This window comes from Scomber japonicus, chromosome 17, assembly GCF_027409825.1.
Source record: "Scomber japonicus isolate fScoJap1 chromosome 17, fScoJap1.pri, whole genome shotgun sequence".
NCBI classification, from domain to species: Eukaryota; Metazoa; Chordata; class Actinopteri; order Scombriformes; family Scombridae; genus Scomber; species Scomber japonicus.
Window position 1 is genome coordinate 12,290,957 of NC_070594.1, and position 15,972 is coordinate 12,306,928.

The window sequence follows — 15,972 nt, forward strand, 5'->3', positions numbered from 1 at the left end:
CTTATGGGAGGTGATATCTGATAAAGACTACTAAAAATATGTTTTAACTTTACCATTCCTTTCTAAACAAATGAGGTGAACTGTTTGACATGTTGTTGAGCAAGGTTATGTTCCAGGTTATGTTCAGTCATTTGTCCAAGTGTCAATGTGATTTTAAATTAGGTTTTCTTACAAACTAAATCAGGATGTTCCACTTTCACTCAACTCTCTATTCCGATTATCTCTGAACTAATGCAGCTATCTCCTGGAGCGTTGCACTCTATGACCACATGGGATGCTGACAGGCACACACACACACACCAAGATCAGAGGATTTCCTGCTGCTCAGTGTGGTCGTGACGGAGTGAGGGTACCTCCTGGCACAGTGCCTGTGTCGGACGGCACGGTGGGGAAGACGGGAGTGTTTACACACTTGCACCACCGCCACCACCACACACACAGACTGCTGGGTCTGGCTCCTGTCCCCCTCTGCTTCTCCATATAATATATCAAAGCAATCCCTGTGTGTCTACGGATCTCTGAAAATCCGCCCTCACTTCCTCAGCCGACATACTCTCTTTATCTCTCTTGTTCTTTCTCTCTCTCACACACACACACACATGCACATATACATGGTGATGAAGGATGGTACCTCTTCTCTCTCCGGTCTCCAGCTGATGTACACACACCATCCCTGACAAAACACCTGGAATAACACCACAAACACATATACACACACACCGGCACACACACAGTGGCTACAGTCACTCCACCGCTGCTCGGCCAAGATAACCAAGAAGCATAAATCACACAACTGGACTGTTATGTTAGACGTGACTGTGGTATCATTATGTTAATAAATGCAGAAGATACCCACGCAATAGTGTGTATGTTACCATCTTTCTTCAACCAACGTCTCCCTCATCAGGCCACCACTAAATAAACTTCCATTTAACTGGGGGTTTGTAGATTTGAGACCAACGCACCACGTCAGCAGCATTACTGTCACGGAAAAATCAATCTGAATTGTTTTTACGAGCTAACATTATTCAGTTGACCTTATTTTCACTTTCTTAACATGACTGCTGATTCTAGGCCAAATGGCTGACACAAGGTTTGTCAAAGAACACAGTGGAACAAATGGCCCACAAAGAGAGAGAAAGGGACAGTGACATAATACGCAGAGAAAGTGTGTGTCTTTAGGTTGTGTAAAAGGGTGACTGATGAGATGTTCTTTAAGTAGTATATCCATATGTAAGTATATCTGCAGATGTAAGCAGGAGAGTGAATAGTAATTGGCGCTCAGTTACTTTGTCAATTTGATTGTTGATTTGTTTCCCTTGGAGTTTGATGAAGGGTTGATATCAGTTTGTTTTCTCTGCTCTCAGTGGACAGAATGAGGGAGTAATGCAATAGCTTGGCATAGGGGCTGGAGGTGTGAAGAAGAGAACGGTGACTCTGTTTTGCTTTCTTTACGCGTTGTGTGTTTAGCTGGCTTGCTAATGTTAGCCACTGGTAAGCTTACATTCAGGAATCGCCTGGTTTGGTCCAGAGTGTGTGAACCCCTCAGCTTCAAGATCTGAATTTTTTTAAACAAACTTTTTCAGGAGCTGTTCTAAGTTACAAAAGCAATGAGTAATATAGTGGATTGCTGTTTTGCTGTAATTTATTGTTTTTCAATCAGACATCTGTAATGTATTTGACTACAGTTCTCAAATTAATTGCCCAACACTGGTAAAGAGGCCTATCTGTGGTGATGAATTCTATCTCTGTCCACTTCCTAGTGAGGAGGAGGAGGAAGAGGAGCTGGGAGAGTTGGAGGAGAAATAAAAGATTAGAGAAAAACAGTGGAGGCATTCATAAAGCATGTTCCTCAGGGATTGTGGTGCTTTGAGGAGACAGGAACAGTGTGTATGTGTGTGTGCTTGAGAAAGAGAGGGAGGAAAAGGAACTTAAGGGTCAACTACAAATCATAGAATAAGTAAGAATCAAATATACCAGAAAATCTATTTAATCTATATGTAGATACATATACAGTATACAATGTGGCATGCGTGTGTGGTCTCATTTTCTCATCCTGTTTAGGAAGGAGAGAGATCCTTGTTTCCTTTGGCTTCGAAACTTCTGTTGTGACTACATTACAGCCCCTCCATCTGCACCCCCAACTCCATATGTTGCCTGTACTAATCCCTCTCTACAGGCCCAACACCAAGCCCATATGAACAGGCTACAAACAGGCTTTCAACAATCACCTCTATAGATTTTAATTAAACTCAATGAGGTTTTGTAAAACATAAGACAGATATATCACGTTGATTTTTTTTATCATTTCGTCACAGAGGTCAGGTGACCATGCAAACATATATTGTACTGTGGAGAAAACTGGAGTTCCTCTATCCTGACAATAATTCCACAAATTACCACAAATCCACACATTTTTCCCTTCGTTATTCCCCTTGTATCCAGCTGCTCTTTGTTAAAGTCTACATTTCTGAGTTCCCCTCTGTGTGACTAACACAAGACATTGCCAAGACGTATTGGTCACTGTAGAGAACCACAGATAATGTTAAGCAGTGACTGACTTTTATCCTGTGCAACATTGATCGTATTTAAAGCTGCACAAATAATTACTTTTAAATTTAAATCAAAAGATTACATGTGATGTGAAAGCTGTCGTCCGTAGTGATGAATCCACAGAGAACTGTCATTGGACACTTTTGGTTTTTTAAATAGCCCAGAACTTTCTTGTGTTGGTTCAGTCTCATCAACCTCAGTTCTTGCAGTGGCAGCAGAGAAAAAGGCTCTGATAAAAACTATTGTAAAGACTGCTAAGCATCAGATAACAGACGCAGTTATAGACTAGCAGGTGAACTTAGTGGAGCATTTAGCAGCTATTAGCAGCCTATCTGAGTCCACATGATAAGGACACTTCACTACCAAGTGGGCTTGTAATGTAGTAAGGTGAATGTTTTGTGTAGATACTGCAAGGACACGGATAGACCCACTTGACTTCATGCACCACAGAGTAAGGAACAAACTGGGCCCCACCTCCAATGCTGTATCCAGTTCTTATGATACACATGGGTTTTTTGAGTGCAGCTAGCTAGTTGCCTAAAGCCACATTTGATTGGATACATTTTGTTAATGCTTCTAAGTTAAAGATTAGTTGTCAAATATTTAAAAGTATTTCACAGTAAGAGAAAATACAGATTTTTATGTAGAAATTGTCAAAAGTGGGTTTGTTTGACATATCATTGGGATATAACAAAAGATAACTTAATAATTAATCCAGGAAGACATGATTAAAACTAAAATTAAACTTAAAATGTATTTTTATTTCACTGTGTCTTTAGGAAATGATTCTGGAAATGCACAATAGCACTTTTGTCTTATCAGATCATGTCAGACTAATAGGACATACATACAGGCAGTGAGGGTGAAAGAAGGAAAGGAAACCTGGAGTGAATTTCTTCATGTTTACCCAAAATATACAGAGCCCAGTTCCCTCCATCCCAGCTGAGCACTGACAAATCCGCCAACCGCTTATCAAATTAAACCCCCATTAGGAGCATAAACACACAAGCTCACACACTTTCACAAACAACCCATTACCAGCACAAACATGCGAGCGCCTCACACATGTTTAGCTACGCTTTGTGCTCAGAGTGTAGCTCAGGCTCTTCAAATAATCCTGCTCGGCTAACCTGACACGCCTCCCCACCCAGGTACGCTGGTCAGTATGTCATCAGCTGCCCCCGAACTGCGTGCGCTCATGACCTGTGCCATCAACTGTCAGCGCCTGTCACCCCGCATGTCCGGAAGCATGCGCAGATTAGTCCCATAACGTCACACCTGATGAGACACGGCCCCCTGCATGGAGTCCGCGGCCTTAATTCTTTCCATGCGCGCTTGTTAACATGTAGGATTTTCTTTGCAGCCGCCATAAAGCAGAGTGTGCAGGTAACACAATCTCATGAAACTCCGCTCTGTCTGGCAGCTGCTAGAGGGATTTACCTCATAATGTAGTAATGTAAACCTCAAAAGTAAGACATCGCTGTAAAAAGGACAATTTCATCTGTCTTCCTTCCTCTTCCTGTGTGGCCCCCAGGGGACGCCTGACCGGAGGGTGAGAGATTAGGGGAAGTAGAGAGAGTAAATGGAACACTTAATATGCACTCCATCAGCATAAACCAATCATCAGATGATTTTCAGGTAGTGAGTGGTGTTTGGATGAACATGCAAGGTGTCTTTATGGGCCATGTCCTAACAGCGGATAAAGGAGGAGTTTTGGAAGTCTCGTGGGCAAGTAGAGACGTCTATGTAGCCAAAAGCAGCCGAGAGACCAAAACTCAGAATGACTCAGATTGACCAAATGGCAAAAACAAACCCAGCAACGATTCCAGTACCGTCCATGCATCATCATCACACAATGAGGCTGATGCTTCGTCAACACATTTTCACAGTTAGTCAACCTGCATGTGTCTCTCAGCCATAAAGTTTAGCTGGATTACAATCACATAAAAGGATTCGCTCAATCAAATGTAACAGAGAGCAGCATGGACACATCAGTATCTGTTTTCCCTACTTTCCTCTTGTTAAATGGACACAGGTAAGATGAATATGTCTCCTAGGTCTTTGTAAAAGTATTAACAGTTTAACGCAGAGTCCAGAACTTCTTTCACACATCATCAGGAATATGAGTTATTTTTGAGGCCCCTCGAAACAGAGGTAACTCATGCAACTGCTTCCCTCTTTAACTCAGAATTTAGGCTTGTTTATAAAATGTTTATGATGGTTTGCTGAAACATTCTCAGGAGCCATTGTGCTGCCGGTGAAATGATTTCTGAAAGCAGACCCGCTTTTGGATCGCGTTCAGTATTCAAAGTGAAATTACATTACTTAACGTTGCTTTTATAGTCTTCTGGAGGCTTTCCATGCTTACCACTGTAAAAAGCATCCAATCACCTCTATTTAAGTGCCCTCGCTCATAAAAAGTGGATCAAGAAGCTATTTTCATTGTTTATTTGTGTGTTTCATAGAGATGCAGTGTGTGGCTCTTAAAATGTTTTCCCCTGAAATAAATCCAAACAGAAACCCAATAGCTCTGCCTCCTTTTTTCCTCCTCCTCCTCCTCCTCTTCTTCTTCTTCCTCTCTGGAATTCTACTCTCTCTCTATTCTAATAAATCTGAAGGGGCCTTTTCCACTTTTACAGGAACAGCAACTCATTAAATGGTTGATTTCAGATGGCAGAGTGTGAATGTTTTGAGTTAACTTTATTGATCTGCGAGCAGGTCTGCGGGCCAGAGAGAAACGGACGTCCCCTCCGGCACATGGGCAGTAGATTTACACCTCTGCAATTTAAAGACACCTCTAAACCCAGATGGCCACGGGCCCGCTCTCTCCTGCGCTGGCCTGGCAGAGACATCGTGGCTGTCTCTACTGCATACATACTCACATAAACACAGCAAAAATGTCTCGGAAAAGGATATTTTATTCACTTACCTGCACCCGCTTCTCAATGACGGATACCTCTCCTCCGAACGCAGTGATGATGCGTAACAGCCTGTTAGCTCATGCCTGGTTTCCTTCAGCCTCCTTGGCGCTTCACCTCTGGCTGTCTGTAGCACATAAAGAGGTTGTGTGGCGGTCATACAGAACAAGTTCAAATAAATAAATGATTCAATTCTTAAATGATTATTTTAGTGGCTTTTCTGTTTTATTAGACACTATATAATAGGGAAGAAAAAATAAGGGATGTTGCAGAGTGAAGGGTGGTTGGCAGAAGGGGAGTGTTGATAAACTCCACCGGCCAAATTGTGAGGCCATAACACAAAGTTAATGACGTGCAACCTAACTCAATGAACCCAGAGAATGAAGCCAAATGATTTTATTCTTCGACTGCATGTTTTTAAGCTCTTCTTTAAGCTCTCGGAGCACGAAGTAACAACAGGAGGGAACTCAGGGGAATATGAAGTTCCTGAAAGACGTAACAGTTCGGCTTAATTAAGGAGTGTTTGAGATCCTGCAACTCGTATTTGCCCTCCCTTTGCCGTATCAGCCAGGGAGAGCTTGGTCTGTCTTCTATGTATGACATCACTCCCTGAGTATGAATCATTTCCCATAAACCTCCATCGTCCCCAGGGTTTCCCACCCATGAGATCAGGGAATAGGCTGGATGATTATGAAGACGCAAGACTGCTTTTTATCAGTAGTAATCTCATTTTTTATCTTGTCCCTTCTTTTTGAACCAATAGGCCCTCGTGAGAACCAAACATGCAAGACATGATTCATTTTGCAAGTGTTTCATGTTCATTTATTCATTCAATCCACATCGATGTGTATCCTATTAATCTGTTTAGAGTCTCTCTCTTCCTCCTCTCTCTGTATTTGTCTCTCTCTCTTTCACTGTAGAAATCCCCCTTAGGGATGAAAGCTGCAAGGCTCTAAGGTCCCTCTCTTCCCACAACTGCTCTCAATCGCCCTTGTGACTGCTCGGCTGTCAATCACTTCAACATCAGACCCACACTGAGCAGATCAAGCCTGCTGGTATCCACACAAACACACACACACACACACACACCAAAAAATGGGGTTTGTAGGGGGAGTGGAGAGATGAAGGGGGTCCTGTCAGCACCTGCTGAGCCTCACCAGAGAATCTGCTGAGACACAGATACACCCACACACACAAACACACCCCAGGGCACTCGTTGTAAAGGTACTACTTTAATTTTGGTCATATTTACTCAGCCTCCCTCCAAGCTGCCTCCAACCATGCTGCCCTACAGTCTCAGTATGAGCAGCTCTGCCCTTTAACCGAGGAAAGCGCAGGGCAGCTGAGAACCACGGCGCAAAACATACACGTGTGCAGATACGATATTACACACAGGACCATGCATGTACGGCAAGCAAAAGGAAGTCTGAGGTCATACACTCTGTCAAACATACATGCACAGACACACATACACATCAACACACACCTAAAGTCAGGTATTTACTATGAGCAATACAATCTCACAGAAATACACAGACTCAGTTCTTGAGGTCCTTACTTATGAACGCAAAACCTCTCAATTAATTTCATCTGTTTCTGTCCAAAACCACATTCACACACGCACACACACACACACACACACACACACACATACACACAGACACATGCAGACATAACGCATGCACACAAACATACACACAGAGTCCATTAGGCTCATGTGTTGGGCCCAAACCACGGCCCAGAGTGCTCTTTCATGGCTCCATCATTACATCAATAAGTCTTCACATTAATCTCAGCACAGCAGAGCACACAGGCTATTACCAGACCAGCCCTGCACCGCAGAGGCTCTCTCTCAAGCAGGCGTGGGTAAAATAGTAGTCAAATATATTCTGGATGCTTGAAAAACACACAAGGCGAGCTCGGTTTGTATCACTTTATGAGGGATGTGTCCAGTTTTGAGGCTGGTTATACAGCGGAGGATAAATTACGTATACCTCAAGTCGTTTAAATGCATGAAACCATATCTAGATATATATTTGGCCATGTGTGCTCTGAAATAGACTTCTTAGGAGGTTTTTTTTTTCTATGTAGACTGCTGATTTAATACAGAGCCCAAAATTATTTTTGAGGAACTGGTTTCAATAGTGACTAACGAGAATCTTTCGCCAAAGCCTTTTTAAATCTGTGTAACATAAGATCATGCCCTTTTAATGAAGCTCTTGAGAGTAGTCAAGAAGAAAAAAAAACACGGTAAGTTTTTAGAGATTAGCTTACCCTATCACTTATTATTAAATCAGCCTTTGGTCTACAGTTAAGAGGTCCTGTGAGAAAGAAAGGCCCTCAACAGACTTGGTTAATAATCACTAGGATGAGCTAAGGCAGCTAAGTTGAGGCTGCCATCACAAACACAGCATCAATCACTTTCTAAATTTTTGTTCAGTCCAATGATTATCAAGCTCAGACAGAAAGAAAAAGTGGGAGAGAAAGGGGCCAAAGAGAAAACGAGGGGGGGGGCATTTAGCCCTCGTCTGTCTGGACAGGAAATGGGGTTCTTTAACCCTTGACCCATGTCCACTACGCATCTGTGTATGTGTATGTGTGTTTATCCTCTTGCATATGCCTCAGAACAGGTTCTTTCAGACATGGGTTTGATAGACAGATGGTCCTCGTTGTCATGGCAGCCCGTGCAGGTGCGTATGTATGGGGTTTCCTGCCCCAAGGTGCAGGAGGGTGGTGGGGTTGGAGTGTTTATTATCCACAGTGCCAACGGGCAGCAGACTCCCGCCGTTCCCAAGAGGTAAGAGGAATGATGGAGGGGAAGGAAAAGAGGGGGAGACTGCGGGAAGGTAGGATGAATGAAGAAAGAGAGGGAAAGAGAGTGGTAAGCTGTAAAACTTTGGAGGAGCGTCCACTTTTATCACCCTGGATCTACTCTTGGATGAAAAAAGCTGTGAAGTATGTTTTTCACTCGTCTCTCATTCTCTGCCATAATAAAAGAATAAAAGAATATTGCCTCAGAAAACTCTGCTGTTCCCGGAATGGCAGCCTCAGCTCAGATGACCTCAGATATTGTTCCGTTGTATTCTTTTATTCTCCTTTCAACATTTCGGACCGCAAATGCGAGGCGGGAGGAGGAAAGAGGGGGTGCTGCGCGGAGGGAGCTCCAAGGGTCAAGGGTCACCACTGGAGATTCTCCCCTGAAGGCAAGTCGGCTGCAAACGTGGTAATAATAAACGTTTGGTGTTTTGAGTTTCTGAACCCCACCACCCCGCCCTTCTGTCCTGTGAGTCCACTGGCTTCAGCTCCTGTACCAAACACAAAATTATACCTATTATACTTATTAGTGAAAACTAAAAGACTATAAAAGCCTGAACAAAGGAGTGTTTTTGTTATATTTGTTCTTTTGTATAACTGTGAGAAACAACATTTTTGATACATCAGTTTTTGTTGAATGTGAATCAATCCTCTGGACATTGCAAATAATTATGAATAAACAAAAAATAGCAGAGGATATATTGGAAATAAAATTCACACAAAATAATTTTATAATTAATTTCATTTGCAATGGGGAAAAATATTCTGGATTTCATTATACTTAAAAAAAAACCCCATCAAGTTAGAATTTAAATGAAAAAAAACATGAAAATAAAAATAGGAAAAAACATCCTAACTTTCTTAAAAACGAATCACAGTAAAACCCCAACTTAATAAGAATTTAAAACACAAAAAAAACCAATACAGTCATGCCACACACACAGATATGTCCCTGCACACACACATAAGGTCTATACCACCCGTCTAATCCCAGGCCTCGCTGTCTGGGTTGTTTGTTTTTGTGTTTACTCTGGAATGTCAGACATCCGAGGACACAGCGGAGAGGAAGGTCAAAACCGCAGAGCCCCCAAGACTCAACAAACATTATTAAATTCTAATTTGTTATAAAAGGTTTGTGGAAAGTAATGCAGTGAAACCATTAACGATTTCAGTGGTTATTTTCGTGTCCTGAAAGGTCTTTATCCACTGTGGGAGCATGTCCACTTTAGATCTAAAGTACACATACACTTGAAGGAGTATATCTGTACGCACACACACACACACACACACACACACACACACACACACACACACACAAACACAAGTTCAGGAGGTTTGCATATCACATAAGATCTCAGGCACACAGTATTATATATCCTGCACATTTGATTGCAGGAGGTGATACAGCGCCATAAAAAATTGCATTTAACTAAAAGGTAACCTTGAGGAAGCAAGGTGTAAAATATAATATACTGGCAACCATTTTCTCACACACACAAAGGATAAATATGTTAGAATATGAAACCCTTAAAAACAACAGAGGTGAATGATAGCTTAGCAGTTTGACTTCATGCCCAAATTCTTAGAAATGATTTATATCTTTCACTAAATAGTCACAAATTAATTTTTGGAGCATCTGTAAGAAATTACTTGTCAAACTTTGCATATATTAATGCGTGGGCTTTATTTTAAAGTATTCATGACAGGCTCACCAATCTCTTCAAACAGCTGGTGTACACTCAAGACTGGGTATTTGATTGAGAGATGTTGTGGAAAAGCAGAAATCTTATAAAATCACGCTCTTCAGTTCATCTGTCAGTAAAGCCGCTTGGTCTGTTGTTTGGGAGAGACAAGAGGGAAAAGTGAAAAGAGGGAACAAACAGGGACAGGGTGCTGAAAGGGTTGTTAAGTCTGTGATAGATCTTTGGCACTCAAAAAGACATGGTTCTTGTAGTAACAACGGACTTTGTGGGGAATATCGCTGCAGCCTCCATGAGGGGAACATGTGTTGCTATGTGTGTGACTTTGACTGCATGTACGTATTTTTTTCTGTGAGTGTGTGCGTGTCCGAGTGTGTTGTGTGTATACTGTGCACTCATTAGTGCAAGCTTCAGTGCAGACTAGCTCCAGTTACAGTAGTAAACACTGCCTTTGAAGTTTTAATAGAGCCCTGAAACCCAACCAGGCCTTAAAAACACAGATCTGCAGGAAAAGACAAAATGGAGAAAAAGAGGTGGAAATTGTAAAGAAACAGGGAGTGAAAAGGAGAAATGAAGAGTCACATTCAAAATGAGATCATTCAGGTAATTTAATCATGAGCCTTAATACTGCTACTACTCTCCAGTCAGCCACAAAAAGTATGGATTGGTCCAAGTCAACACAGAGGTCATTAATACTAATGGTGCACAACATATATAAACATACACCTGTTGACACATACTGTAGCCTTCTGAGCTGAATAACATTCATATGTAATATCTAAAAGTCTCTCATATACAGCATACATACTATCATTGTCATGCTAATGCTTGGGGGCACAGCTCAATTTGGACACCTGTAAGTATGCCTGGATATGATAATTAACAAAGATACAGAGCCTTTTGTGCATGTTTGTGTTTAAGTGAGTGGGTGTCTGTCTTGCAGAATCCTCTGGCATGCATTGCAGTAAACAGATGTCGAGTCTTTATGAGGTCTGTACAACAGGTTCAGTGGTGCTGTAAGTGTTTCTGTGTGAGTGTGTGTGTGTGTGTGTGTGCATGAGTGTGTGTGTGTGTGATTGTCTGAAAGCGTACATAGGCCTAACATGGAAACCTCTCATCAGTGAACCATAAAAAAGACCACAAATGGAAATGAACAGGAAAGGTTTGGTATGCTTGCTAAATGTTCCACACAAAAAAAGATATATTTCAATAATGCTGTCATAACTATGTGAGCTGCCATAGTTATATAAAAAAAAAAAAGTTCCTGATGTGCATGAACCAGAACGTTTAAACTAGGGTAGGGCATTCTCTGCTGGCAGCCATGTTAAATGTTACATCTACTAACCATACACTACTTACCATTCATTAAAGCCCATGCATAGACCCCTTTTTTTCACAGCAGACATTTTAACTTACATGGCAGGGGAAGCACAGGTGTCACTAATTACATTAACGATGGCTCTGTTCCATGTAGGTGTCCTAGGAAGTCATGCAGGGGAATCAGCACCCGCTATGGACATGAACTAAATGGAATGCAGCTCATTATTAATTAACTTTACAATAATTACACCTGTGCTTCATAAAATCTGTTGACACATATGTCTATTCAGTGATGAGAGTGGGGATCGGTTGAGGACAGGACTGTTTATTTGACTACGAGCTGTTTACAGATATAGACGCTGCGGAACTGAGCGACAGCATGAGAAAATACTTCTGATAATATACTGACATGCAGAGAACTCAGCAGTGAACTCGTCCTTTTGCTCGTCTCTCAGGACCTACGGGCATCAGTCCATATCTGATGAGCGAAGATGGTAGTCTTGTTTCCAATTCCATTCATTCATATCCATAACGACTTATCTTTTCTCCCACATGTAGTTATTGTGCTTATCTGACCCTGAGTTTATTCATTTGAAGGTATGACTCATGGATTTTAGTTTTATTCCAATTTTAACCCTTTTTTACAGAAGGTCCACAGGGCAGTGAGTGTCATACCAGATGACAATCCATCATTAGTGCAGATCCATAGTGTAGAAATGTTATGATCATGTTTACACTCCTGCCATCATTACACAGCTGTTGAAACTTTCACTCTTAAAACTATGAAAGCTAAATAAGTCAAAGATTACACACGAGGGAATGAAAGATTGAAATTATTCGTCTCATTCAGGCCAAGAACTTGCAATTCGAGTTGCCCACAGGTTCAGAGTACCTCCTGCTGATGAAACAATGATCATTCAGGCCGAGATCTTGTAGCTCGAGTTGCCCACAGGTTCAGAGTACCTCCCGCTGATGAAACAATGATCACCACCTGAAACTCTTGTTAAACAGAGCCGAATACTGTTGGTTTTATAACCAATAAAATCTGTTCATCGGAAGAGTCTGGAGACGTAAACAGTGAAAAATCTCCATTTATTGTGTTTTCTCATTCTATCAGCATCTGTTTTTAACAGGGAGGGAGATTTGTGTAGGGAAATAAAAAATGAAACTTGACTTTTTTTTTTCCCCTTTTACAATAAAGTTCTAGACAGATGACAGCTGCGGACACACTGAGTGCACGCTGCATGTTTTATCGCCTTCACCCATAAATAAAAAACGCAGAGTGGAAGAAATACAGTCAAAATATACGATTTATGGCAACAGGCACAGGAGGGAGTCTGGAGATTTCTTGGACAATATGAAAATAAAACTGCAATAAAACTGCACGGGCCTTGATTGTGGTCTATGGAGAGACATGGAGGCCCTCCAAGGCAGCTAACTTTATTACTTCATCTGAAAGAGCAAGAGAGAGTGAGAGAGACATCAACAGATTCAGAGACCATTACAGTCAAATCTTTTTCCCTAAGTGGCCACAGTCTCCATCTAAGGACCCCCAGACTCTTTTCACCCAACAGCCAAGGGGGCAGTGGAGGGTAAACCCACCTCAGTTCAGTTTACCCAGCTTTTTATTTATACAGCTAAACTTTTTTTGGTTTGCATAAATCTTTACAACATCATTTCATAGCAGACATCATAGTAAGAACTGTTAAACTGGTGGTAGTTGTATAAACATTGGGGGAAAGAAGAAGAATTAATGCTTTTAAGAATAAAATGGATTCTTGTTTATGTAAGTGGTTGGTAACCTTATGATGATTGCCAACTGAACTAATAATTTACCGCCATTTTCATTTACCACAAGATCACAGCCCTCAGCTATGTTGCTGTAAAAAATTTCAAGAGAGACATCTTGCTGATGAGGAAGATGGAGGGGGGTAAGAAAAGGGCGACAGCAGAGAGAGAACAGATACATTTTCAAAGTGATTAGAGCAACAGATAGCTGGGAGTTGGGTGAAAATGGTCTGACGGCCTGTATCCCACTAAGGGAAAATGCTTTGGACTACCATAGAGATTTTAACAGTAAAAGGGTCCCCTCCTCTTCCTCATTCTCTCTCATATGAAAACAGCCTATTGTGGGGTGCTGCATCTTTCTTGGCCGGAGCTGCGCATCAGATCTAGGGTTTCACAGAGCATACCGGGGGACCGGCGAAACCAGAGACAATAACAACAAATATGGCCTTGTATTTTTAGGTTGTGATTATAAAGCCTGTTTCACAGTTTAATACTCCAGGGAAACCAAACAAACTCTGTTGTTTAAAGAAACCATCGTCCAGAATTGGATCAAATCTCTGCTGTTCCCAAATGTCCTTAAGAAATGAAAGGAGAGGGCACAAAATGGGTCTACAGTACATAGAGAGACTACGGCTTACATGACTCGCAAGTTGCCATTACAGATTAATATCAGAGACACTAAGCATAATGTCATCAAAGTAATATTTCAATTAGTCTTCAACAAACAAAGAAACAAATAATGTAATTTATACTGAGAGATTAGCCTACACCTATTTTATTTTAAATCTGCATGTTTAATTTGTATAATATATAGATTCTACTATAATAACAACTATTCTACTCTTACAAATTCAGGTCATAAATCATATCTAAAAATACTAAATTACTGTAAAGAAATTATATGTATCTGTGTAAGTATCCGGAAGTGATTTGATAATATGATACAGTGTAAACCAAATATGAAAATGATTAACCTCTACATCCACCTACCAAATGTAGATGAATTAATATAACTGGTAATAACAATTATTCCCCAAAATGGTAGCGCTCTTAAATGTTAAATAAATGTAATTACAAAGGTATCTACACTTTTAATTGTAGACACCGTGCTGCATTTAAAGGCCTGTACTTATCCAATCACTTCATATGTGCAGCTTTCTACTCCGATACTGTTATGATTTGCTGCCACCTACTGACCAAACTGAGATACTGACAAACCAAAGTGGCCTCGTAGTAAATTGTGTTACCTTTTCCTTCCGCTTTGACTATAAGGGTAACGAAAACTGTGAAATATATGTTTAAAAATATGCCTAACATTATTCTGATAGTTTTCTGATGATACATCTACTGGTAAAATGTTGTTATGAATTCATAAACTCAGTTGCCAGGGTGCTCCTATCTCATCACAACCATCTTCTATTTAACATTTCTACCTTATTGACATTGGACATTGAGGAACTACTCAGTTGAAATGTTTAATGATTATGGCAGAACTTAGGGATATGAAATTGCACACCAACTTGGTCCACCTTGAAAATCTTTGTGAAATATTGGCATTGCTGTTAAAGTCTCAATAAAAAGAAGCATTATCAGCCAGGTGCTGGTAAAATTAAGCTCTTGACCAAGTTGAGTCTTCTTCATATTTACAAGGCATTTTCTGCAAGTTGTAGTTATTCGGTGGGTGGGTGGAGGAGTAAGCAATCAACAAATTTCATGTAATAATTAAGAGAACAAATCACATGTGTTAACTAAATCATAGCCTATTGAATAAGACCAAAACAGGGAGTAACCATATACACAATATAGAGAAATAAATACACCAAATAGACACATAAATGTAATGCAAAAAAAGGGCAATTGTAGACTAGTTTTCTTTCAATGTCACATTCCAAAAAATGCAAACAATAGCTACTACTAATGAGGTTAAAGGAAGCGACTGTGTAAAAATGACCATGACATACTAAGATGCAGCACAATAAATACACTTTCGATTACACTTCTGCTTACCTAATGTAAAGCTTACTTCATTGAGTTTCATTGTGCACAATTTTGATTATGTAAAGACAGCTCTTTTTTTTTAGGTCTTTTATCAGTTTGATCTCCTCCACTGAAGCAAGTGGAGGGATGTCTTGCACGTTTGAGCTCTATCTGATGACTTAATCCTCTTGGTGCTCCACTTCCTCACACAGCCTGAAACAGAATTTGAATCAGTATAGGTAGGCTCTAGTAGGTGCTACAAGCTACTGCATATTTTCAAAGCACTGGGTTGTGTGGCCTAACATGTCCATACAGGTAGAGCTCCACACTCTGCTGGTACAGGTTTGATGTTCTCTACCAAGAATCAATTAATGTCTAGAATCAACTACCAATTAAAGCTGGCCAATTTCAGCAACACAGGTCATTTTACCTCCTCAAACCTCAATCATATTAGATTCATGTCAAATATGTGCTTCATTTTTGCATTTATATGGCTCTTGTCTTGCTGTGTTGTAATCTTAATAAGCGCAAATGAATTTAAGCTTTTGCAAGCACAATATCAGATGAAATCATGAAAGTCCTCCTCTGAGACAGGGCTTCAAGATCAGTTAATAAAGCAAAACCATGTGAAACCCCTTATAATGTAAACCTGAGTTTGACTGTATTTTATCATTGCATATTCCCACACAAAGTTGCAATTAAACATATTATCACACACTAATTGTACAATGGGGGCCACTATTTGAAGGACCCTACAATTCAAACACAGGCACAGTTGCAGTACATCTTTATGGGGGATTTTAAAAGATTCAAACATTGATGTCAGACAACTCGGAGAAAGTATGAATAGTTTGATCAACTTTTGACCCATGATAATAATAACAATACTTTATTTATGGACG